The sequence below is a fragment of the Pelobates fuscus genome, chromosome 1 (genome assembly GCF_036172605.1).
Source record: "Pelobates fuscus isolate aPelFus1 chromosome 1, aPelFus1.pri, whole genome shotgun sequence".
In the NCBI taxonomy this organism is placed as follows: domain Eukaryota; kingdom Metazoa; phylum Chordata; class Amphibia; order Anura; family Pelobatidae; genus Pelobates; species Pelobates fuscus.
In genome coordinates this window covers 133,810,293-133,834,645 of record NC_086317.1, presented here as the reverse complement: position 1 = coordinate 133,834,645, position 24,353 = coordinate 133,810,293, and positions in this window count along the sequence as shown.

Sequence of the window (24,353 nt, the reverse complement as noted above, 5' to 3'; positions counted from 1 at the left end):
AATAGAAGTAAAACCACTATTTTGTATGCACAACACCCTGTGTCAAAATGAAGAATCAAAAAGTATTTGACACAGTATCCGAATATTAGTGGGAATACAATGAGATTCTAAAAGAAATAAATAAAACAATACATAGTGTAACCTGATAAAATGACAATATACGGTGAGTAAATATATGGTTAAACTCACATGTGTAGAGCCGTACCAGACTCTATTTTATCAGCTTCGATAGTTGTCCACAGGTAAGGCAGGCAAAAAATAGTTTCCAAAGCAATTTATTAGAGAAAATATAAAAACAGGACATAAACAAAAGCAGTGTGTAATAACAAAGATATACAGCACCGCAAAAAGTCCTTGTTAAAAATACAGCATATAATATACAGCAAACACGTTTCGACATAAAGGTCTTCCTCAGTGCCATGTTGATAGATGCTGGTTGCTCTCCTTTTATTTGGTTTAGTTGATATCCGAAATCCATTCACCCGCCGATATGCCGTACACTTGTGAGTTTAACCATATATTTACTCACCTTATATTGTAATTTTATCAGGTTACACTATGTATTGTTTTTTTTTTGTTTTTTTTAGAATCTCATTGTATTCCCACTAATATTCGGATACTGTGTCCAGGACCGGATTTAGATGAAAAGAGGCCCTAGGCTATTCCACTTAGGAAACCATTTCACCTTCCATTTTTAAGTTTGTAAATTACACTGTCCCTGGGGTAACCATTGCATGGGAAAGTTGGCTTCTGCTGCTGAAGCGCTAAGAACCAAAGAGGACCCACTTGGAGAAGGTGGTGATGCCCGTGAGGGACAAGTTCAGGTAAGTAGTTCACACCTTTGCCTGCGCCTGCCGGCCACCGGACCACCCAGTGGCAAATTCTGCAAAGTCCCCAGATGGTGAAAATGCTTTAATTAGTCTATGTGGCAAGTAATCTGTATGTATGAGTGGCTAGGTATGTGTCCATGTCCATGTCCATGTAGCTAATTATATATTTGTAAATTAATAAATACATGTCTAATTAAAAGTGGCTAGTTATGTATGTGTAGATAATTATGTATGTGTTCTGGGGAAACTAGAATGGGTAATGGTGACCCTGCTAATTTTTCTCATGGATGCTCCCACAAATGTTAAGGCTGACCCTGAAAACTGGAGAACTAAAATGCTTTATATACAAACTAAGAACTGTGAGTTTTCTTAACTCTCTGAAGTAGGTTGAATTTGGTACAGCGTGACTATTTGTTGGCTTTATTAATATAAACTAGTTAAGGACAAATGATGTGTCAAAATATTTGTGTTGGAATTACATTTGGCGCTTATTTTTAGAAATGCGCACATTGTAAGGAAGAATAAATCATATGGAAGACGAATGTACCTGGAGGGTTAAACACAGCCCAGTCACATGGACTACTTTACATGATGTATTCACTGATTGAAGTGGAAGGTATTTCCAGCTGATTCCAAACTGATGTAATATTACGTACGTATATATATATATATATATATATATATATATATATATATGTTCACAGATTACCAGACTACCTCCTCCACCAACTGCTTTGAAGTGAACTATACCCACCTATTATGTCATTCCTCACTATAAACTTCCTAGTTTATTAATTTATGTATCCCTTTACTGCCTATCTCATTTGTAACTTTGTAACAGGATTATTACAACCTGTACAATTAAGCTTTAGCAGTTGGTCCTATTTTATTAGTTTTTTTTTCTTTTGCACTTATTTTTCACTTTAGTGTATTTTTCTAGATGTGTGTACCCAGTTAGGGGAATAAAGTTATTTTATTTTATAGTTCTTTTGTACTTTACAAGAATAAGGGCAGTGTACGCCAATATTCTACTCCAGCAATTATAATTAGGGTAACAGGTGTGCTCTTTTGCAGATCCGGTCTCAGCCCTTTCTATCATTCCTTCTCCTACATTAAGCCCTCCCTTACCCTACAAACATTACAACTTCGGTGAAAGTTCTTCTCTCGTCGACGCTGTATATTCTAGACGTTAAGTTTGACATGCTTGATGTAGTCTGTATCTCTTGTCCAATAAAAATGTGGAAAATAATATGTGATTGATGGTTAAATGTTGACTCATGCACAAATCAAGTGACAACTGATCAATAGAGAGAAGAAAGTAAGATCGTTAAAACAATGTATAATTCCATAATTCCAAGCATGATTTTTCCCAACACTTTTTTTTGCAACTACTGAGGGAGGGAGACCAGCAGTGATACTATATTTTACCCATGCTCTGCCTGACTATTGATAGGAAATAAGGCTATCAATCTGCAAATATACCACATGTGTGTATGACTGAGAGTAGAAGCAGAACAAGAAAGTATTAGGACAGGCAGAAGGCCCACTGGTGCCGTGTCTGATTCTGTGCAGTTGTCACAACCTACCATCAGCGCTACCTCCACCATTTCTATAAAGCCAGCCTTAGTCAAAGCAAGGGCAGGGGAGCAGTAGTCAACATATGCAGGTTAGACAGTTGGAACCCTCATCACTTGGTCAATTAAAAGGATGAAAAAAAAAAAAGAAAAAAAAAAGTTTCTGTTGCCCAGCTGCTACTGCCAGTTCCATGCACACCCACTTTGAGTCACTGATTTAGAATTGTTTTACTGATTTGCTATTTACTTTTTATTTTATTTCTATTAAGAGACAGATTTGATTTGCAGTTTGATTCTGTGCCACTACTTGTGCTTTGGAACTTGCAATCTTACAAATAGTAATTTACACAGTGTGTGGCTGCAGTTTAGTGTACAAATGAGTTATTGCAGTGGTTCCCAAACTTTTTAGCTTCAAGGCGCACTTAATATTTCAATATTTATTCAAGGCGCCTCAAGTCAAAACAAAATTCTAACTTGTATATCTGATCAGCGCTGTGGCATATACTTGCACTATAGTATAATGTATAGTGTTTAATTGAAGAGGTGCTTGTATTTGCATTAGGAACACCCTGTCACATGACGTATATCCACAATTGCAGGAAATGGGATAACCCAACAAGAAGGGACAATATTAGAAGTATTACTGGGTCTTAAAGTGTCTGGACTTAACAGAATAAACAGATAGACAAAGTTAGAAACTAGCCAAGGTCAGCAATATAGATAGAAAAATACAATAAATAATCCTGGTCAGGTTTCCAAAGGTACACAAATATCCAATAACCAGTCAAGGTCAAAACCAGGAATACAAACATACTTAAGGAACGCACTAATCAGGTACCAAGGCAGAAACCACAATAGGACACTGAATAAGGGCCTAAACATAATATATCTAGTGTAACTTTTGTCCTGATTGGTTCACATAAAATCTGCAACTCCAGAAAACATAAGAACATGAACACTAAGTGACGTGGACACTTCTGAATCGGAAGTGACGTTCCACAAACGTTTGACAATAAAAATTATGACAACAAAGTCACTAAAAGAATAGTTAGAACAATTAATATATTTTACAGAAGAATATATCCTTCTCCTCCAGAAGGATGACTACCGTAGTAGACGTAAGAAATATATCTGCAAAATATATCTGCATGTTTTTACTCTTTATACTTTTGCTGGAAATAAGAATGTTTTCCAAAATGTACCCATCACATATAGTTAAATAGTAATTATTGCTAAAAACAAAATAAAACTCAAAAACGTCAAATTCAACCTTTAACTCTTCTCTGTTATCTCTGTGCATCCAAAACGAAGTGCAAAAAACAAATTTGAAGTAACCTTCTTGACTCAAAAATAAGTGATCATTTGGGGCTTTAGACAGAGATTAAATATACTTTATTTAGAATTTTACTTGTTTTCCTTCTTTCCAAGCTAAGCACCTGTCGGTTTAAGAACCTTTACATTTGTCGCTGTCTGTGAGCTCCCTCTGCTGGTTATTTTGATGTATGATTTAAAGTAATTGTGTGGAAATTATGCAATGGTTCAAACCATTGCAGCAAACTGATATTTACAGACGCATAAATTCTTATTTTGTGAACTTTTGATAGCATATGTGCAGGGGAGGAATGCGGTGGCAGAATGTTAGGCACACGAAGTGGCAATAGAAGTGAAGTATTATTCTGATAGAAGACTTACTTGCAATGCTATATGTATCAGAGTGTTTATTTTTATCATTCTAACTTTCAGTTACCATCCTTGGTAGCCTTATGATAGGAGAGTTGAGAACTCCTACTTCCTTTGTTTGTACATCGTATTATAAAATATTTTCAGGCCTGTTCTATGGATTATATCTTTTGGTTGCATCATATAGGCTATGCAACCTTTATGTTCTGAAGTCAGCCTGCTCAAAGCACTTTTTGGGGATATTTATCTAGAATAAATCTTACCAGACTGGTTTAAAGTACTAAAAGTGAGACAATTACCATGGAAACTGGCTGAGCCAACAGGCACATTCCAATGTTGACTCCTCCCCTCCAACATTCTTGCATCACTTTTTAGAAGAAAACGTTTTGGTAAATCCCATCCTCTTTCCTTCATCGCCTAAGCCCAGACATTTTAGATACTATATTGGACATTAGGCCTGCTTTTTTCATACAAAAAATGATACTCTTACCCATTTACTATCTGTAATGTGGAGATATAAGATGGTGACAAAGAACTGTCCATGTTGTCCTAATCTATTCAAACATATGTACTGTTTGTAAAATTGAAAATTACCTAAATCCCAACTTGTGTAGGCCTTTTTATGTTATGCTCCATTTCCTTATAAATTCTGTAATAAAAATATTATATCACAATCTAGTTCAGACACCGCAATGCCAGATCAAGCATTGCAAATGAGGAGGAAAATATAAACATTGAATTTCCTCTTCTTTGTATGCTTTCCATATGCTTAAAGCAGCACTGCCATGGCTACATCCATTTTTCTTTAGACAACCCCCACCCCAACTCCTCTACATTTGATTGCTTCTCCAGTCACCACCAAATGCCTCTAAGTCCTCCATTTGTTATGCTGTTTATTTCTTCTCTGGATCTATGTCCTAGGCACCACCGTCTTTGTGTTCCTGGATGACGTGTCCCTCAGGACCCTCATCTGCCAAATTTCTGTACATGCCCAGTTGAGTGCAGGACCTTCATCTGCGCAATTTGTGTGTATGCCCACTTGGTGTAACGGATCGCCTGGCACCCCGACTTGGTACCTCCATTAATGGATGCTCCTAGCGTTTCCTGAGGACTCCAAGCACTCTGGCAGACACCACAATCACGAACCGATTCAGCATATGAATCTTCTCAAGCATATGAATGCTGTAGACCGTTGAATAGGAACCATACGAATAGGCTTACACTCCTAGCAGTCAACTGGAACAGCATGCAATAAATCCTTCCCCCAATAATGAGACGACACTTCACTTTGAGGGTAAAACAGGAACTCTGGACTGGCTCATCCAGCCTGGCTTTTATTACACTTGTACACTTACAGGCCACACCCAGGGGGAGGCACAAAATGACCAATCACATACATGGTTCAACCCACACATCCCCTCCCCTCAGATAACAGTAAACCCAATTATACGGTACACATTTTTAGCCAAGTTCTGGATGTACCCCAAAAACAGGGGGTACACCTTTAAATCCAGCATCGCTGGATAGCCCTTATTCAGGGGGACAACATATCCAAAAATCAGTTCATTCGGATAAACGGTTCGGGAGATATGGGGTTCCAAAGATTTGACCGACCGCATGGGTAAAGTATCCGAAAACAGTTCCATGCATTTTGGCCCTGCGGTCGGTCACAAACAAGGGAATGAAAACAGACGAATTGCCTGGGTTATGGAGCCTAAGGGGGATTCGAATGAATCCCCTAGTTCGTGGGGTTCTTTCTACCGAACGGCGGGCCGTTCGGTAGTTCCCATACGAACTTCTGGAAGTATGGAGGTCTCAGCGGTGTTTGCCTAGTCGAGTGTCCGATTTTAGTTCCATCGGAACTGTAGGTAATATAATAATTGTAGGTAATTTGCTCTCAGCCATTACCTACAACCCCTCCTTGCCTTCCCTCAATATGACCACCATTATGCACATAAGGAAGGTTAAAATCTCTCTCCTGCCCCAACTCGCGACATAGCCAGTGGCTGCTCACAATTGTAAAAAAAAAAGATCCACCCATTCATGCTCAATTCTCTGGCATTTTGGAGGTAAATCTTTTTTTTTCTTTTTTCTTTTTTAAAAGCCCTAGTCACACCTTCCTGCATATAACTTGCACAGCCTTTTTAAACATTTCCTGTAAAATAACCTAGATATTTTAGATTCCCGTATTGCAGTCTCTTTAATCTATAATTTCTTGTCTCTTGCACTGTTGAGAGCATCCTATACCCTGTGTGTGATTAAAGTTTCAATTTACAGAGCATGAGATAAAAATGTCTAAAGCAAGTTAAAATCTGATTGGAACAGAAACCATTTTTTCATGTAGGCTGTGTAAATCAACGCCTGGGGAGGTGTGATTAGGGCTGTATAAACAGAAGTCATTTAACTATTAAATGGTAAATAATTGAGCAGTGAGACTGCAGGGGCATGATCTATACATAAAAACTGCTTAATTTAGATAAAATTTTTGATGCCTATAGTATGTAATAGCTCTTCATTGAAAAGCTCTAAATGTCCAACATTAACTGATTTAATAGTTAAATTTCAGACAAATTATATATATGAATAAATGGCAATTTTTACCCTCTAACAACAACAATGTTGTGATCAAATTTGGTGCCCATGGGAACAGATTCATGATGCTGACTATCGATCCTCTGCTGGTTAGTAAGTTTAGTTCTGTGTAGTATAACTTGCAATGCTTACAAAGGATGAGTTTCATATATATTGACACATTGTGAATTACAGCTTCACTTCATGACACTGTGTTATGTTATGGTTTCTTTTTATTGCTTTATCATTGTTAGATTTAAAGGCACATCGGTATTGGCACTATAACTTTACTAAAGGCATCTCAATAAGAATGCACATGTAACAATTGTTACAGTATTACACAACGTATTTAATCAATAAAGGCTTTTTCACAACAGGTCAATCTATATACCCATGTGTGCCAGATCAATCTGTTTACTCTTAAAAAAGCCTGTAGTGGATGGCATTGGGCTGTCCTCAGACTTATGTGTATTCGTATGTGTTCGGTAAAATGTTGCCATATGTATGTAAAGTGTATGCAGCATTCGTCTGGTTGTTCGGTAAATCACTCCAGTTATTATGCGAGTGAAACTACCGAACAATCAGACCACCCCAGGAATAAGTGTGCCTCCAATTACCGTTTGCAACAATGTTGCAAACGGGTAATTGGCAATCCGTGCAGTGTGTGCTTAGTCCTCTGGGTGGCCGCCATTCGGGAGACGAACACGTGGCGGCGGCCATCTCAAACTCCCGAACAGCGGTGTTTTGCCGTCGAGTGTCTGGAACCCAAATCGGAAACTCGGTTAGGCAAACACCGCTGAGACCTCCACACTCCCGTCAATTCGTGTAGGAACTACCGAACGACTCCCTGTTCGGTAGAAAGAACCCTGCGAATAAGGGGGTTTACCCAAATCCTCCCCAGTCTCCATAACCCAAGCCATTCATGTATTTTATTCCTATTTTCTGTGACCGACCGCAGGGCCAAAATATATGGAACTCCTTTCGGCTGTTAACTCCAGTGCGGTCGTTTTTTTTATTACCTCCAGGAATTTCCCGAACCCCTGGTCCGATCTGGGTGATTTTTGGATATGTGTCTCACCAAGATCAGGGCTACCAGGGGATGTAATATTTAAAGGGGTACCCCTATGTTTAGGGGTACGTCCAGAAAACCAGGGGAACTGTGTCCTGCATAATGGGATTATGAGTCATACTAAGGGGAGGGGATGTGTGGGTGGCAACTCATGTATGATTACTGTAAATCCCTCCCTTGCATGGGAGAAAGCTTTAACCCCTTAAGGACCAAACTTCTGGAATAAAAAGGAATCATGACATGTCACACATGTCATGTGTCCTTAAGGGGTTAAAAGAAGGCTGAGTGATTAAAAGTTCAGTTCTGCTCCTGATGCTGTGTGTCGTCCAGTCTTTGGGATTGATATTGGGATATTATTGGATTGTCTTGCCTGCTGGAATTATTGCCTTATGGATTTTTAATACTTGTTCCTGAGCCTCACTGGGATCTTGAGTGGAGATAACCTGTGGAATATCAGCTCTCCGCTACAAAGCCTTTATTAATTTTTTTGCCAATCTTTATTTTTATTTCGTTTTTGAGATTTAACAATGACAACAATCTTAACAAAAAAGCATAGTAACTGATGTCACGATAAGCATAACATTTGTTACAGTGGCATATTATGCGAGTCAACATTTGGACGTGTTGGCGAATTCTACTGATTTATGTGTAAGTTGGTTGATATTAAATGTGCAAGTTAACTTTGTTCGTCCCTGTGGCCACCCTCTGTTGATGTAGTGAGGTTGCTCCTGAGTGCCGTAGATATGTGTGTGTATTCTTGTTTCTTTAGCTTATTTCTTCCGGTCCCTGCGTCTTACCTATCTTTACTTCTGTAGATGGACTGAGTTTGGGGTTTCACTTTTTCTGCATGTATGTCTTAATTAGAATAATATCTAATGACGTTGCTAGGGTTGGAATCTTCATGAGTTTTCCCTAGTCCATGTTTGTGAGTGTCCTATAGTTTTAGGGATTCCGTCCTATTGTGGTCTTTTCTCTCTTCGTCTGTTCTGTTGTGATGTGTTAGGTGCCTGTTGCATTCGGGGCCGATGCGTTGGTAGGCAGTTTGCTGGATCTAAGTGTCATGTGACCTATTATGCCTCCTTGTCGTAGCTCTACTGTCCCTCTTTTCTGGCCAGTTGTCAGCCTCTGTCCCACCGTTCTCTTGCTCTTTGTCGTTGATCCTTCAGTATCTGCATCTCGGGTGGTCTGTGTCAGATGTGAAGTGTATGTTGTGTGTATAGTGGTATTAGAAGAAAGCGTATGTGTGAGTGTATCCAGTCCATGTGTGACTCGGGTGTAAGGTAGAGAAGGAGTTGGGTTAGAAATGGGGGTTATAGGGTGGGGGGATGGGGTAACAGGGGTTCCCCTCGACGTCCCACTCTCTGTATGGGATGGTCCTGCACCCCTCTGGGTCATTCCGGCTACGTGTGTGTCCGAGTCTCGTTTGGGTATCCCGGCTGCGTTGTTGTGGTTACAGTCCCATCATCCCATCATCCCATCATCCAAGTATAAGTTCCGTTTTCCTGATTCTCAAACCGGTCTCCCTGAGATAAATTCAAGGACCACGGGATCCACGTCTGTAAATAGCGTTCCGTTGTTCCTCTCAAGGAGGCTGTAAGCTGCTCCATGCCATGGATCTCCTCCACCTTTTCCATCCAATGTCGGAGCGTGGGGACCTGTTTGGTCCGCCAGCGAAGCGGAATAAGTAGTTTGGCCGCGTTTAGTAGGTGTTTTGTGAGTGACTTTTTGTACCTCGAGAGAGGCATTTCGGTGTGGTGAAAGAGCTGAAAAAGCCTTCATTGGTGAAACACATTGTGTAATATTGTAACATTTATGTTTTATTTCTTTTAAGCATTAAAGTATATTTGGTCTTAATTCACTTTGTTGTGATAGACCATTTATTACACTTTTTATGAAATTCTTTAATTTAATTTGTTACTGGCACACCTAACTACAGATCTGGACAACTATTTACCAACATATTACTGGTGGGGACTATACCACCCATGTGCAGATATTTGAGTGACTTAACGGTCTATCAAATGTGAATATAATTAATTTTTGTACTGCATCACATATTTATGTTTACAGTTTATAGCACTATTGGAAATTATTTTCTTCTTTAATATACCTACATGCACATCCAGATATTCACCTTAAAAGTTATATCCATCAGCAGGTATTGTACCAATGCAAGCAATTTTCCTTAGAGCTAGTTAAAACTCCATAACGTGTGAGTGCTACCTCATATACTACTGTTGTGAGTCCTATTTTTCTGCACTATTATTTGTCATTTTGTGTCTCTCTACAGATATTTACAAGAACCAACATTCCCAAAGAACCCAGAAACAGCTGGGGTTTACATTTTCCCACCTTTTGTCTCAACCTGTTTTATTTTATTTTATATGTATATGTGCAAACATCTCAGCATTCAAACACACCCCTGCATTCACACACACATACTCCATACAAAAACATGCTTACATCCAAACAAAGAAACAAACAAACACTGCTCAGTGCTAAATACAACCCTGCAACAATGGGCAAAAGGGAAATCCCCAGCTGGCAATGCATAGTGGGAGTTGTACAACAGATGGGGATCTACCTTTTTTCCCCATGTTTGGGGGTTGCAAATTCTTGCACCAGAGCCTTCTCTACCTTAGGAAAAAAATGTTTCTGCTTGATTGGCTCCACCTACACATGCAGACTCACATATTAATGCTGACTCAAGTAGACACACACTGACCAGTGGAGACACACACATACACACTCTGACCCATGCAGACACACACACAGACCCAAGCAGACTGACACACAATCTGACTTATGTAGGCGGACACACAGTGACACAAGCAGACACATACATATACACTGACACATGCAGACACACACAGTGACTCAAGCAGACACAAATACACATACACTGACTCATGCAGGCACACACTTACCCATACAGTTACACACATACACACTGACCTATAAAACACACACACACACTGACCCAGCAGATTCACATACAGTGGTGTATTCTAGTTTTGTGATGCCCTAGGCATGACAAAACTCGGGAAATGCCCCCCCCCCTCCTTCCATATTTCTCTTCCTGACACATACACATTACCTGATGCATGCACCGACATACACTCACTGACAGATACTCAGTCATTGTCACACACATTGTTTAACCAACACACTTTCACTGAAACACACACTCACATTAACCGATAGACACACACATTCATCGACAGACACACACTCATTGACAAGACACACATGCACACTCCCTCAGTGTCAGAGACCTACACACACTGAGACACATATATACTTACTGACAGATGCACACTGGCAAATACACATACACACTTACTGACAGACATATATACACTCAGTGTCAGATACACGCCACTCTGTGTCAGGCACACACACATTTACTACTAGACATACACACACTGACACACTCACACACAGACAGACACATATACACACCGAAACACCCATACACACACTGATTGACACGCATACACACATTGACAGGCACACACTCTCAGTGACAGATACACACACTGACAAACACATATACACTCACAGTGACAGACAAACACACTCTTTGACAGACAAATACACACTCACTAACAGACACACACTAACAGACACGCTAACTTACTCACCAACAGACACACGCTAACACACTCACAAACAGACACACGCTAACACTCACTAACAGTCACAAGCTGACACTCACAACAGACATACACTAACAGACACACACTCACAATTTTTTTTAATGTCAAATCAATCCACCCTCCTTACCTTTGGAAGCTGGAGTTGATTCTTCCCTTGGGTCCAGTGGGGCTGGCAGGCAGGCATGGGCAGGCAGGCACAGGCATTCAAATGGTGGAGGAAGGCAGTGAAGGAGCTCTGATCCTCCTGCTCAGCTCCCTCATGCGTCTCTCAGTGATACTCTGCTCTGGCATCAATGCGGTGCACGCTAGGGAGCTGAGCAGGAAGAGCTCAGGAGAGAGTGCTCCCTCACCGCCCGTGCGCAAACAGAGCACATGCAAGCCTCTGGGGGTCTCTGAGGTGGCCAGACAGCCACTTCTTGAGCACCCCAGGACAAGAGGTTGACCAGGCATCTGCCAGGGCATTTGGGGGGTGGCTTTTTTGCCGCCCCCTTAAAAGTGCTGCCCAAGGCAAATGCCTGGTCAGCCTCGCGCTACATACAGCACTGTACACATACATACACACACACACTTACCCAAGCAGACTTACATAAACAAACATACTGACTGAAGCAAACTGACACACCTCTGATACATAGACTGTGAGGTCCCTCTTACCTTAATTTCATTTATCAGTTTGCTGTCCGTATGTTTCAGGAATGATCCAACTATTGTGCCTGGCTGCCTTCCCTCCCTGTCTCAGCCCTGCTTCCTGCAATCCTCCCACTCTACTGACCCCAAATACAGGGCAAGGGATGGATACCTCTGTGAATGTCTGAGAAGGGGTCTAGTTTCAAGTAAGGTGAAAGCCGACTGGCATCGGGAACTAGTCTGCAGCCATATAAGTGCACCCTAGTGCTTGATGCCATGGCTGCCGACATGCAATACATAATTTGGTGTCCCCCTTTTAAAGTGCCCTAGGCAGTCGCCTAGTTGGTCTATAGGTAGCGCCCCCTGGCCTTTGTCCTCTCTTCTTTAGTTCTGCCACTGATACTGAGGTATCTTTCTCCCAAAGACCCTGCTATATTTACTGAATATGCAGTTACTCACATAGTTAAGGAGCTACAGACCTGGAAATCATTATCCCTTTTCTATATTGGACATGTAAATCATAAAATATTACTAGATCCCAATGTCTACTGCAGGCTTCCCCAAACTCAGATGTTGCTGAACTACAACTCCCATGATTCTCAGCCTATTTCATTAATAGGATCATGGGAGTTGTAGTTCAGCAACATTTGGAGGGCCGGAATTTGGGGAAGCCATCAGTAGACATTGGGATCTACTAATATTTTATGATTTACATCTCCAATATAGAAAAGGGATAATGAGTTTGGGGAAGCCTGGTCTACTGCATCCGTTACCAGAGCATACCCTGCATTAGAGCGACACTCCAGACCCCTAAATAGCTTTTTGTGTCCTATTTTTTTTCCGATTTTATAAAAAGTGCAGTATTCAATAGTATTTGTCAATTTTATAAAAAAATAAACCCAAACAATACAAAACAAAAAACCTTGTTACACACCTTTGGCTGACAGTCGGTCCTTTTACTTTCTGATTGTTTAGCTCAGTGAAGTTAAACTCAAGAGGTAGGGAATAGAACCTGCCTTGCAAAGACTTCTCAATGAGCTGCATTGGGAAGTCTGTGATTGGACAGCCACAGAAAGACTGGGAAGATAGAAAGAGTTTGCAAAGACTGCATATGTAACGGACCGTTTTGCACACAAGAGGTTAAAAACCGTTTAGGCGATATTCCCCTTTTCAGATGCACAGGCAGCTACTGCAAATCACCAATCTCCCGAATTGCAAACACATGAATACTCAAACTCCCGAACTGCAAACTACACAAATTCACCTATCTCCCGACCTGGAACCAGGGGAATGCTCCAAACTCCCGAACAGGAAACACACGAATGCTGTAAACAGCCGAACAGGAAAAACCATCCGAACAGTTTACACTCCTGGCAGTCGCACTGTAACAGCATACAATCCAATTCCCCCCCAAGAATGAGACAACACTTCGTTTGAGGGTCAAGCAGGAACTGATTTACTGGGGCTACCTGCCCGGCTTTTATGCAGGTCTCCCACCTGGTGGACACTCCCCTAGGGGACCAGATGGGAAACTGGGAAACATATTGTACATTGACCAATCACAAGCTTACAATCACTCCTCTCTGTCCTGGAGATAATTGGGGAATAATCCACTTATCTCCAAGGACAGAGGCAAAACTACATTAACCACATGGCAGACAAAGGACAATAAAATACATTTATCACATGAAACATATACATTCAACATATCCCCAGATAGCTTAGATCTGAGCGCACATTATTACCGGATGGCGCTCAGATCACATACATACAGTTCAATCGCCATGGAGCAAAAGTCTTTCATACAGTCTTTCAGTATACGGCTGAGCTCCATGGTATAGCTATCTAGGGTAGCATGGCTTTAACAGTCCGCAGAAAGGCACAAACCAGCCTTTCTGCAGGGAAAAGAACAGTGTTAAACATGGGGATATAGTCCAGCGGCAGGAGGCAGGCGACCAGGCTCCTCCAGTGGCCAGTGGTGAAGTTGGTTCCGCCACAGCATACAAGATATTTTTTCACATTAGTGTGCTTCAATATAAGGGATTTAACAGTTTATGGCCATTAATGTGCTTCAAAAAAAGGGAAACAAATCATGTTAAATATACATAACTCACAAAAGGTATATATACACTGCCAGATCATTTATGAACTCCTAGAAAAATGTTTTCTAGTTACCATTTCAAATGGGCAAAATAGATTATCATCAATATTAGAATAGTTTAAAAAGTTAAGTAATTTTAAGGGATATAAATAAAAAAAGGTTTTTAAGGAATAGTAATTGGAAAAAAAATAATATATAAAATAATAATATTTTTTTTTTTACCTTTTTTTTTGTAACTGTAATCAGGGTTGTGGTTTGTAGTGGGGAAGGGGGTAGGTAATTATTGCTATGAACTCCTATCCTCCTGTTTTCCCCTTTAAATCCTACATTCACCCTCTTTTAAGTGGAGTTTGGTCTAATTATTAAGTGGGGGAGGTTGGCAAATTATCACTCTATACACCTACCCTCCTGTTCCTTATAATCAGACTCTGCTAATATGCCAGTTTACTCCCATTATCTCTATCATTGAATCTACCCTTACCTTTTATTCACCTTTCTGAATATCTCTAATATTTCCAATATCTCTAATTTTCTAAATATATTTAATTTTGAATTTAAATGCCAAGCTTTATTCTTGCGATCCTCATAGACTGCTGCTATTTAATTGGCTACAATTTTAGCCTTCCAATTGGAATAACATTTTATTACTAAACAGATGTCTTTCTTGATTCTATCTTTCTACTTGGGTTGATCAGGAATTAGTATATTTTCTCACACTTGCTGTGATTGATCTATACAAGCCAGATAGGCAGACCCGCTAGGTTTCTCCTTTTTAATATTACACTTTCACAAGTCACTTTTGTGGTTTTCACTGTCTTTTTTTTCTTCCCTTTTTCACGATTATGCAGATATGCCCTTTAAATACAAATAAAGTTTATATTTAAATGTTTTGTTTCTTACCAATTATAGTGGGTTATACAGGTTATATATTGGTAATCTAACCTTTTTTTGAGAATCGTTACCCATAGTCTTTTGTCTTGGGACTCCCTTTTTTTGAAAGAAAGATTTATTATTTTTAAAATTTTTACTACAATATTTAAGATTTATGTAATCAGATTCTGTTTATTTTTTTTTTTTACAAAAACACATAGCAAGTCAGAAAAACCACACCTATACATTCCTTCACTTCTGGTACATTTATATAAATGATTACCTATTGACACACACCTTCTTGTAAATAATTCTTTACACACCGCACCATGGTTCTTACATCAAAACCTCTGAGGTGAGGATCACATTCTTAAATCCCCCAAATGTAGGTCTACAAATGTATGAACTGAGCAATCTGTCTAATACACTGCTCTAAAATATATTTGATAATTGTTCTAATTTATTTTAATATTATTTAACACACTTTACAGTACAACATTTTGGATTTGTCATTTTGAAGCCTAGTCTAAATTATGTAATTATTTAATGAAAAACAAAACAAAAACACAGTTTGATTTCTTACATGGAGACTGCGAAGCACCACTTTCCACCTCCTTTTTGTTGGATTTAAGAGCCAGCATGTCCTGCTAGCAGTGCAAAGTATGGCCAACTCGTTGGCTGAGTGTATCAGGTGATCACTCTCAGCCAATGAGCAAAGCTCTGCATGGTCAAGCTTAGCTCTGAGTTGCGAGCTTCTGTGTCACAATTCAGTAGATAGAGCCCCACATGCAGTAATTGGCTGAGACTGTCCGCAGCAAGGTACAGATAAGGGTACAGCAGAAGCATACTCAGACAGGCAGGCAGGCAGGCAATGGATCAGGTCAGGCAGAACAGGTTCATAAATGGAAGATAAGCCAAAGGTCAAATACTAGATAATCATGACAGGTACAATGCAGTGACTGAGCACAGCAGGGAGCACAGAATACTGAGCACAGATATCAGTTAGGAGCAGGTTTAAATAGAAGAAAATGGACACACCTCCTTAGTTGTTCCACATTCTTCCTGGGTACTTCCCCTTTAAGAATCCACATGATCGGCGGGTGTGCCTCTTGTATGATTGTGCAGGATCGTTAGGTCAGGCCTGAATGACTAGGTGTGGCTTTTGCTTTCTTTTGGTGCCGCATGGTCCAGCGTTTGGCAGCAAGAGGCGGTGGATATAAGTGTCGGGCTGGGCAAGGGCATGACAGTCTGGCTTGAATGGCCCTTGGTGGATCCCAAATAAGAACTCATACCATTACTAAATGGTTTGACTTCTTAAATTGGGGGCATTGCAGAGCACTCTTGGCCAATCTGGTAGTTATGGTGTCTGGAGTGTTTCATATTTCTAAAATAATATATTGTCTGTTGAAAATCAGAACCCGGCTCAGACTGGATATTGAAAAAAATCCCAGGGATCCAACATTCACTGTCACAGCTAGAACTAAGAAATATATGTTTGTTTCAATAAGAAGCATACGCAGGTTTAAGACTCTTAATAAATACCAAACGCAATAAAATGTAATGAACATCCTGACAAGGATACATTAATGGAGGATGAAAGGCTAGGAGGTTTAGGAGCATCTGGTAAGTATTTACAGTCTGTAGACAACCTTTCAGCTCACACACATTGGAGATCACTGTATGAGTAAACAAAGACTTCTCCTTCCTTTCTTGTCTGACAGGCACGTTGTTGAAATCAGCACAAATAAAAATTCAATTTAGAGCCAATTTGATATCTGAATTATGAGCTCTATATCTTACATTTGAGTTCCATCTATCAGTAAAGGAACAGATTTTTGAAATGTGTAATATTTTTTTTTTCTGATTTGATTTGAACTAGTTTTAGGATATAGAGATGCAAATTTACAAACTATATCATACAAATACATGTTTGTATATGTGTTCTAGATGTAAATGTACAGTTTTAAACATACATTTTTGCCTAGATTTACTATTATTTGCAAAATTCAAACAAAACAAATTCAGACAAAAACAATGACACTCACCCCATGCTTACAACATCCTGTTCTTTTACTGGCTGCAATAATAGAAATAAAAAAAAAAAGTTCCAGATTATTAAACTCATTCAGTAAGGTCTATGAATTCATTGCAGTTTAGAAAAACATGTTTATACTCTGCATGCAAATAGAGCCATCATCATAGCAAGTAAGCATTTTTAAGTCACACTTTGCAAAGAAATATCCACTTATATTAGGGGAACACTATAGTAGTAGGAATACAAACATCCAGTCAAATGCTTCTCATAGGAACACAGTGAAGCCAATAAGCATTTACGAGCGTTCGATGTCCTCATGCAATGCATGTCACATATCCAAGTCTGACTCGGCTGAAGCAGTTGAAGCACCCTCTAGTGGCTATCAGGAAGACAGCAACTAGAGTTGTGTTTAGCCTTGCAATGAAAATATTGCCATGTCTACAAAACAGGTTATATCTTGCACCACCAAAACAACAGGATCTTAAAAGCTTAGTGAAACTCAGTAGCTTGCCCTTCAGTTTGTCCATACTCAGGTCTCAAAAACCTGTTTTGGTAACTTGTCCCATTACAAAGAGGAGGTGCAAAACTTGTCCAGGGTACTTGCATCACTTGTTTTTTCGGGTAGTGGTGTTGGGTGGTCTTTCCCTTGTCTGGCAGTAGCAGGTATTGCGACAATTTGTTATTCCTCTCATTCATCTGTCCTATTTTTGCAAAGCTTGTTTCTTTTGGTTGGATATCTATGCTATTTTTGGAGACAACATGTCATCTGTATAATATATTATGTCTGCCTGAACCCTTGAGTACCTATGAGGGCTGCCATGACAATCTAATGCCATTTGTTTATGTCCTTTTTTTTATACCAATAAATGTGCACTTTTTTTTTTTATGTATCAGGGATGATGTGTGCTGCCACCCAGGAATAGTGGGAGTTTGAGTGCAGGGTTTAATTTTGTATGTAAAGGTTTAGAAGCTTAGATTGCACTTCGGTTGGTCCCCGCTCAGGTCTTAAAAATCTTTTTGCTCACCTGTGCCATAACAAAGAAAATTGATACCAGTTCGGATGCCTGCCTATAGTGTTTCTTTAACCTTTTTCTGCAAAAGGGCCCTAAAACACTACTGAAGCTACTCGTAATGGTATAGTGCTGCTATGTTCCATTATTTTTATTATTATTAAAGCATTTATCTGACTGCGGTGTTTTAATATTCTTACACATAAGACACTTTTCAAGTTTGATGTTCCTTTGGAGTCAATTTACAAAATAAGACTTTTTGATTACAGACACATGTTCCTTAACACGTTTTTCACCTCCCATAATGAACTGTCAACAACTAGAACCATTTTTAAGTGCCAGATGCGGCTGAAAGTGTCTCTAGTGAAACGGCCTTGCACTCTGAGCCAGCCCTGTGTAAGTGATAACAGATATTCCATTCCTAGAGTTTATGTCTCCAAATCCTGGAGAATTCTCTGTAGATCCGATTTCTAATTTTTTGTAAATTTCAGGAAAATGTGTTATGGATGTAGCGATACATCATTGCTGAACATTTCTGTTCCAGGTTCAATTAAACCATATGAGCGTAACAACAAATGTCCTTATTTTAATTTGGATAAATCCGTTTTAAACAATTGTTCTTATTAGTTGGACACAATCAAATGTCTTGTGGTCCAGGTCAAATATTGTCCACTTTGCTTCTCAGCACCTATATGGTAAAAAATGGATATCCTGTAGACTATTCATTAACATTTGGGACATTTAAATAACCACATATTTTAAAAGAATGTTGAACATTTTATTCTTTGAACATAAAATTGGTATTTAAAAAAAAATCTTTTTACATTTTTTTTATTTTACGTACGCAATAACAGTGTTACTAGTCATCGTTACTAGTCAAATCAACACTTTTTTTGTAGGTTTTTGTGGGTTCAAGCTACTCCACTAGAAGGCTGCAGGGGAGTGAATGATGATCATGATTAAAGTATCCGATTTCTGTTAAGAAACATGATACTTCTCCCAGTCATCTAATTTAAATTATTCGTTATGCTATGGCTTTATTTTAAATATGTTAAGAATTGCTAACAAGGTAACAGCTAACACTTAATATACTCTGTTTAAAGCCAGAAGACAAAAATGCAAGCAGTCAAATCGTTAATATTCTGTGAACTCATATTCCACTTATAATAGGAGGTATACAAAAGATAAACTCTTTTGAGTTTTGTATCATCAATTTGAAATTTGAATTTGCAACCCGAGGACAAATGGATGGCACTTGTCTCCTGGTTCGTTTAAAAATGTGATTTTAAAAGAAACATTGTAAAGGTTTCCTGTCCGTCAGACTTAAATAGAGACTTGACACAGAACTACAACTTAGGAGAAAGTCTTCAAATTTACTGATAATATAATTGCTGCTACTGAAAGATCTGATATGCAAGAGAAGCAAAGTAATCCCATCAAGATTACATTTTATGCTTGTGACCTGTTTAGTTATTACAACATGGCAATTCTAAATCTTTCGAATTTTATGTATAAAGGAGGTAGGTGTTTGGCCTCCATACTAAGCAAAAAAAACTTTCTTTAGCTTCAGGACTCAGGCATAACATTTACATATTTGTGACTTTCTGTGCCTTATCAAACGGATGTGCTTTCATTGAGAAAAACTATCTTTGACTTCTGAAAATATCATGTCTGCTGCCTATGCAAATGCTCTCCGGTTCCCCAACCCAGACTTTCTGTGGCTGTCCAATCACAGACTTCCTAATACAGCTGAATGAGAAGTCTTTGTAAGGCAGGTGCTCTGGGCAATTGCTGCCTCTTGAGTTTATCTCCATTGAGTCAAACTACCAGGAAGTAACAGCCAGAGGGGTGTAACAAGGTTACTTTAAAAAGTGCCAATTTCTATGGAAATCTGAATGTCAGCCAGAGGGGTGTAACAAGGTTACTTTAAAAAAAGTGCCAATTTCTATGGAAATCTGAATTTTTGTTTTAAAATTAAAAAGTTGTCCCTTTAATGTTTAATCGGTTGCTCTAAGCTCGCAGCAAAAGCACAAACTATGTAAGTATTTAATCAATATTTTAATTTACAGCTTAAACATTGTATAATGGGAAAACAATTGGTAAAAATGAATCTTTCTATACATCCAAAATTATTCTGTACATTTATTTACCCATTATGCTTATTATTATACCTACATTATAATGTTAGTTTTAGCCAAAAGAATATGTATTTAACCCCTTAAGGACGCAGGACGGTTCAGGACCGTCATCGGCATTTTTCCATTGCCGACCGCTGACGGTCCTGAACCGTCCTAACTTTAAGATTTACTTACCCGATCGCCGTCGTTCCCCCGGCGGCGATCGGCGGTGCTCCCGTTGTGGGGAGACTGCCTGCAGCCCAGACAGTCTCCCCATGGCATATTAGGACCCCTGTGGCCATGTGATCGCCCAACAGGGCGACCACATGGTCACAATAGGTGTCCATGTGTCTGCCTGCAGGGGAACTGTCTGTGCTGACAGGCAGTCTCCCTGCCAGTGTAAAATCAGAAAAAAAATTAAAGTTAAAGTTAATAAAAAAAAAAAAAATTTATATATGTGTATATATATATGATATATAGACATATATTATACCCATATAATATATGTCTATATATCATATATATAATGTCATACTAAGTGTATTTTTATATTAATATGTACATATATTAATATAAAAATACACTTATAATTAAATTACACACGTATATATAATATATATAATAACTAAATATATTGTATATATTATAAAATACAAATAATAAGTAATTTAAATTAAATTAAACATGTAAAAATAATAATAAAAATTAAAAAAAATTATATATCTATACGAAATTTTATTCTAACTGTATTTTGATATTAATATATATATATATTTATATCAAAATACACTTAGAATGAAATTGTATATATATCTATGTATATATAAATAAATAAAAAGAATACGAACTATTCATATGTCCATATACAAAATTACATAAATAATTATATAAATATACACGTAGACTTCAAATATATAAACATGCATATATATTTAAATTCTACGTGCGTATTTATGTAAATTTTTTACATAATTAAGTTATTTTATTGATTGCAATTTAAGGGACCTGCCTGCCAACCCAGGCCAAAAGTCCAGAGAATTTAATTTGCTATCACTGTATTTTACCCTGTAACGTTCTACGACACCCTAAAACCTGTACATGGGGGGTACTGTTTTACTCGGGAGACTTCGCTGAACACAAATATTAGTGATTCAAAACAGTAAAACATATCACAGCGATGATATTGTCAGTGAAAGTGACTTTTTTTTGCATTTTTTCACACACAAACAGCACTTTTACTGATGATATAATTGTTGTGATACATTTTCCAGTTTTGAAACACTAATATTTGTGTTCAGCAAAGTCTCCTGAGTATAACAGTACCCCCCATGTACAGGTTTTATAGCGTTTTTGAAAGTTACAGGGTCAAATATATGGGTCAAATATTTTTACATTGAAAATGGCCAGGTTGGTTACATTGCCTTTGAGAGCGTATGGTAGCCCAGGAATGAGAATTACCCCCATGATGGCATACCATTTGAAAAAGAAGACAACCCAAGGTATTGCAAATGGGGTATGTCCAGTCTTTTTTAGTAACCACTTAGTCACAAACACTGGCCAAAATTAGCGTTCAATTTAGTTTTTTACTTTTTTCACACACAAACAAATATGAATGCTAACTTTGGCCAGTGTTTGCGACTAAGTGGCTACTAAAAAAGTCTGGACATACCCCATATTGAATACCCTGGGTTGTCTACTTTAAAAAAAATATGTACATGTGGGGTGTTATTTAGCGATTTATGACATAATAGTGTTACAATGTCACTATTGATACATTTTAAAAATGTATGTTTTGAAACCGAAATATCCTACTTGTACTTATAGCCCTATAACATGCAAAAAAAAAGCAAAAAGCATGTAAACACTGGGTATTTTTGAACTCAGGACAACATTTTGAATCTATTTAGCAGTTTTTTTCATTCGCTTTTCTAGATGAGTAAAAGATTTTTCACATAAAAGTCAAAAAACATGTATTTTTTTCAATTTTTCATCATATTTTTTCATTTTTTTAAATTAAATTACATGAGATTATATAAATACTGGTATGTAAAGAAAGCCCCTTTTGTCCTGAAAAAAAACAATATATAATTTGTATGGGAACAGTAAATGAGAGAGCGGAAAATTACAGCTAAACACAAACACCACAAAAGTGTAAAAAGATGCCTGGTAGCAAATGTACAACATCGCAAAAACAGTCCGGTCCTTAAGGGGTTAACTGAGATACCATAAAATAATTTCACTTTCTCCCTTTTTGGGGGGAAAGGGAGGTGAAAAAGACAACAAATGCAACAACCATGTATTTTCAAATAAACCCATACATTGCTTTTGCACTCAAATTGCAAGGTCAAATAAAGGTCACTCAATTCTCCTTCAACACTGCTATTTTCAGTCTGATTTTACTTTGGCAAAGTGAGATTTCGGTAGGGTCAAGTAAAGCTCAGCCTAAGAAAGAGGTTTGGAGCCCACACAGAATATCTTTCCAAAATGTGAATCAAATATACTTCAATAACACTACAAAGATGGATTTGCCCCAGGATAAACACCATCTAGATCCCTGTTGACTTTTTTTGTATATGTATTTGGCCTAGTACCAGGAAAAACAATTTGATAGCTGAAATGGACAGCTAGAGCAAATTTCTCCCAGAAGACAATGGGATAATCTATGCCAACACAGCAGATTACCGTATTACACTCCAATGTGTTTTGCTACAGCATGTGTGTTCCTTCGAAGCTTAAAGATGGAGATAATGTTACATATATATATATATCTATTTCTTTTGCAGGAAATATTTTTATTGCTGTTCATTTCTATATGTGCCGACTTATTTACTTGTCAGTTCTAGGGGGCAACACAACTGAAGTGCCATTTTTTTATACTTAATTTAATAATCAGAACTTTGACTTGTAAGAAAATAGCAGAGTGCAGGGTGTTAATTTAAAGAATTGATTTAGTATCATGTTCTTAAAATGTTTAAATTGATACATTACATATATGTGTATGTCACAGATGCCTCATTCTAGGGCCCTATTTAACATTGCACCGCAGAGAGCACCAGCTGAAAATCCCCTCCCCCCCCCCCCCAAGCAAGTTAATCTCATAAGAGCAGTCATTAGGATACTAGAGTAGGACCTTCCAAAGACGAGGTACATTGACGTTGTGGTCAAGGGCCCTATTTAGCCTTGACCTGCAGAGAGTGTCAGGAGGAAGCATTTCCCAAGTAAGTGGATTAAGCTCATAAGAGCAAGCATTAGGTACTAGATTATGACCTGCCAAGAATGGGGTACATTGGCGTTGTGGCAGACATATGCAATGTATGATCATATAATGTAACTAAACCCCCATTATTTTTGCCTAGGTGAGATGTTTTAAATATAACTATTACATTTTGTGAGTCTTGAATTGCTGTTTTGAATGAATGAGTGCATTGGATCTTGTATGTTTTACATACAAGATACAATATATAGTATGTATATACAGTTTATTTTCATATTTTTTTTTATATTTACATAGTTGGCTGAAAAGAGACATGCGTCTATCAAGTTCAACCTTTCTCACATCTGTTTTTGCTGTTGATCCAAAGGTAGGTAAAAAAAAAAAACAACCCACAAAAAACATTTTGCAACAAACTAGGAAAAAATCCTTCTTGACCTCAGAATGGCAGTCAGATGTCTCTTTGGATCAATACATTTTTACCCCACTAATTAAAAATGATATCCCTGAATATAATGTTTTTGCATGTATTCCGCCAGTTGCTGTTTAAACATCTCAACTGACTCTGATAAAAGTTGGTATTAACTTGTTATATATGTATATAATTTTTCAGTTTATATTTATATTTTATTTTTGTTTAAGCATTTTTTGTTTTGCTGTGCTACGACACAAATTGTGTTTAACATATGTATTATGTTAAAGCAGCTCTGTCAACCCCATATCCAAAATGAGTATTTTATAAAGATAAAATCTTTATGAAATTCTTACTTTGACTGTAATGGAATTTGACTGAAATTCCAACTGAGTGTAAAGATATACTGAGACAAAGCAAAGACAGGTTCGGAAAAGTATAATCTACTTTTCCCTGCCCCCATGACCACCAGACTCCCAGCGATGATGTCACTGTTGGGGGTCTTATTATGCAAAGACACCTGGATGGCGAGTAAGCCGCTTTAAAGATGTTAGAAACAGGTATATTTATGATAGCTGTAATATTTT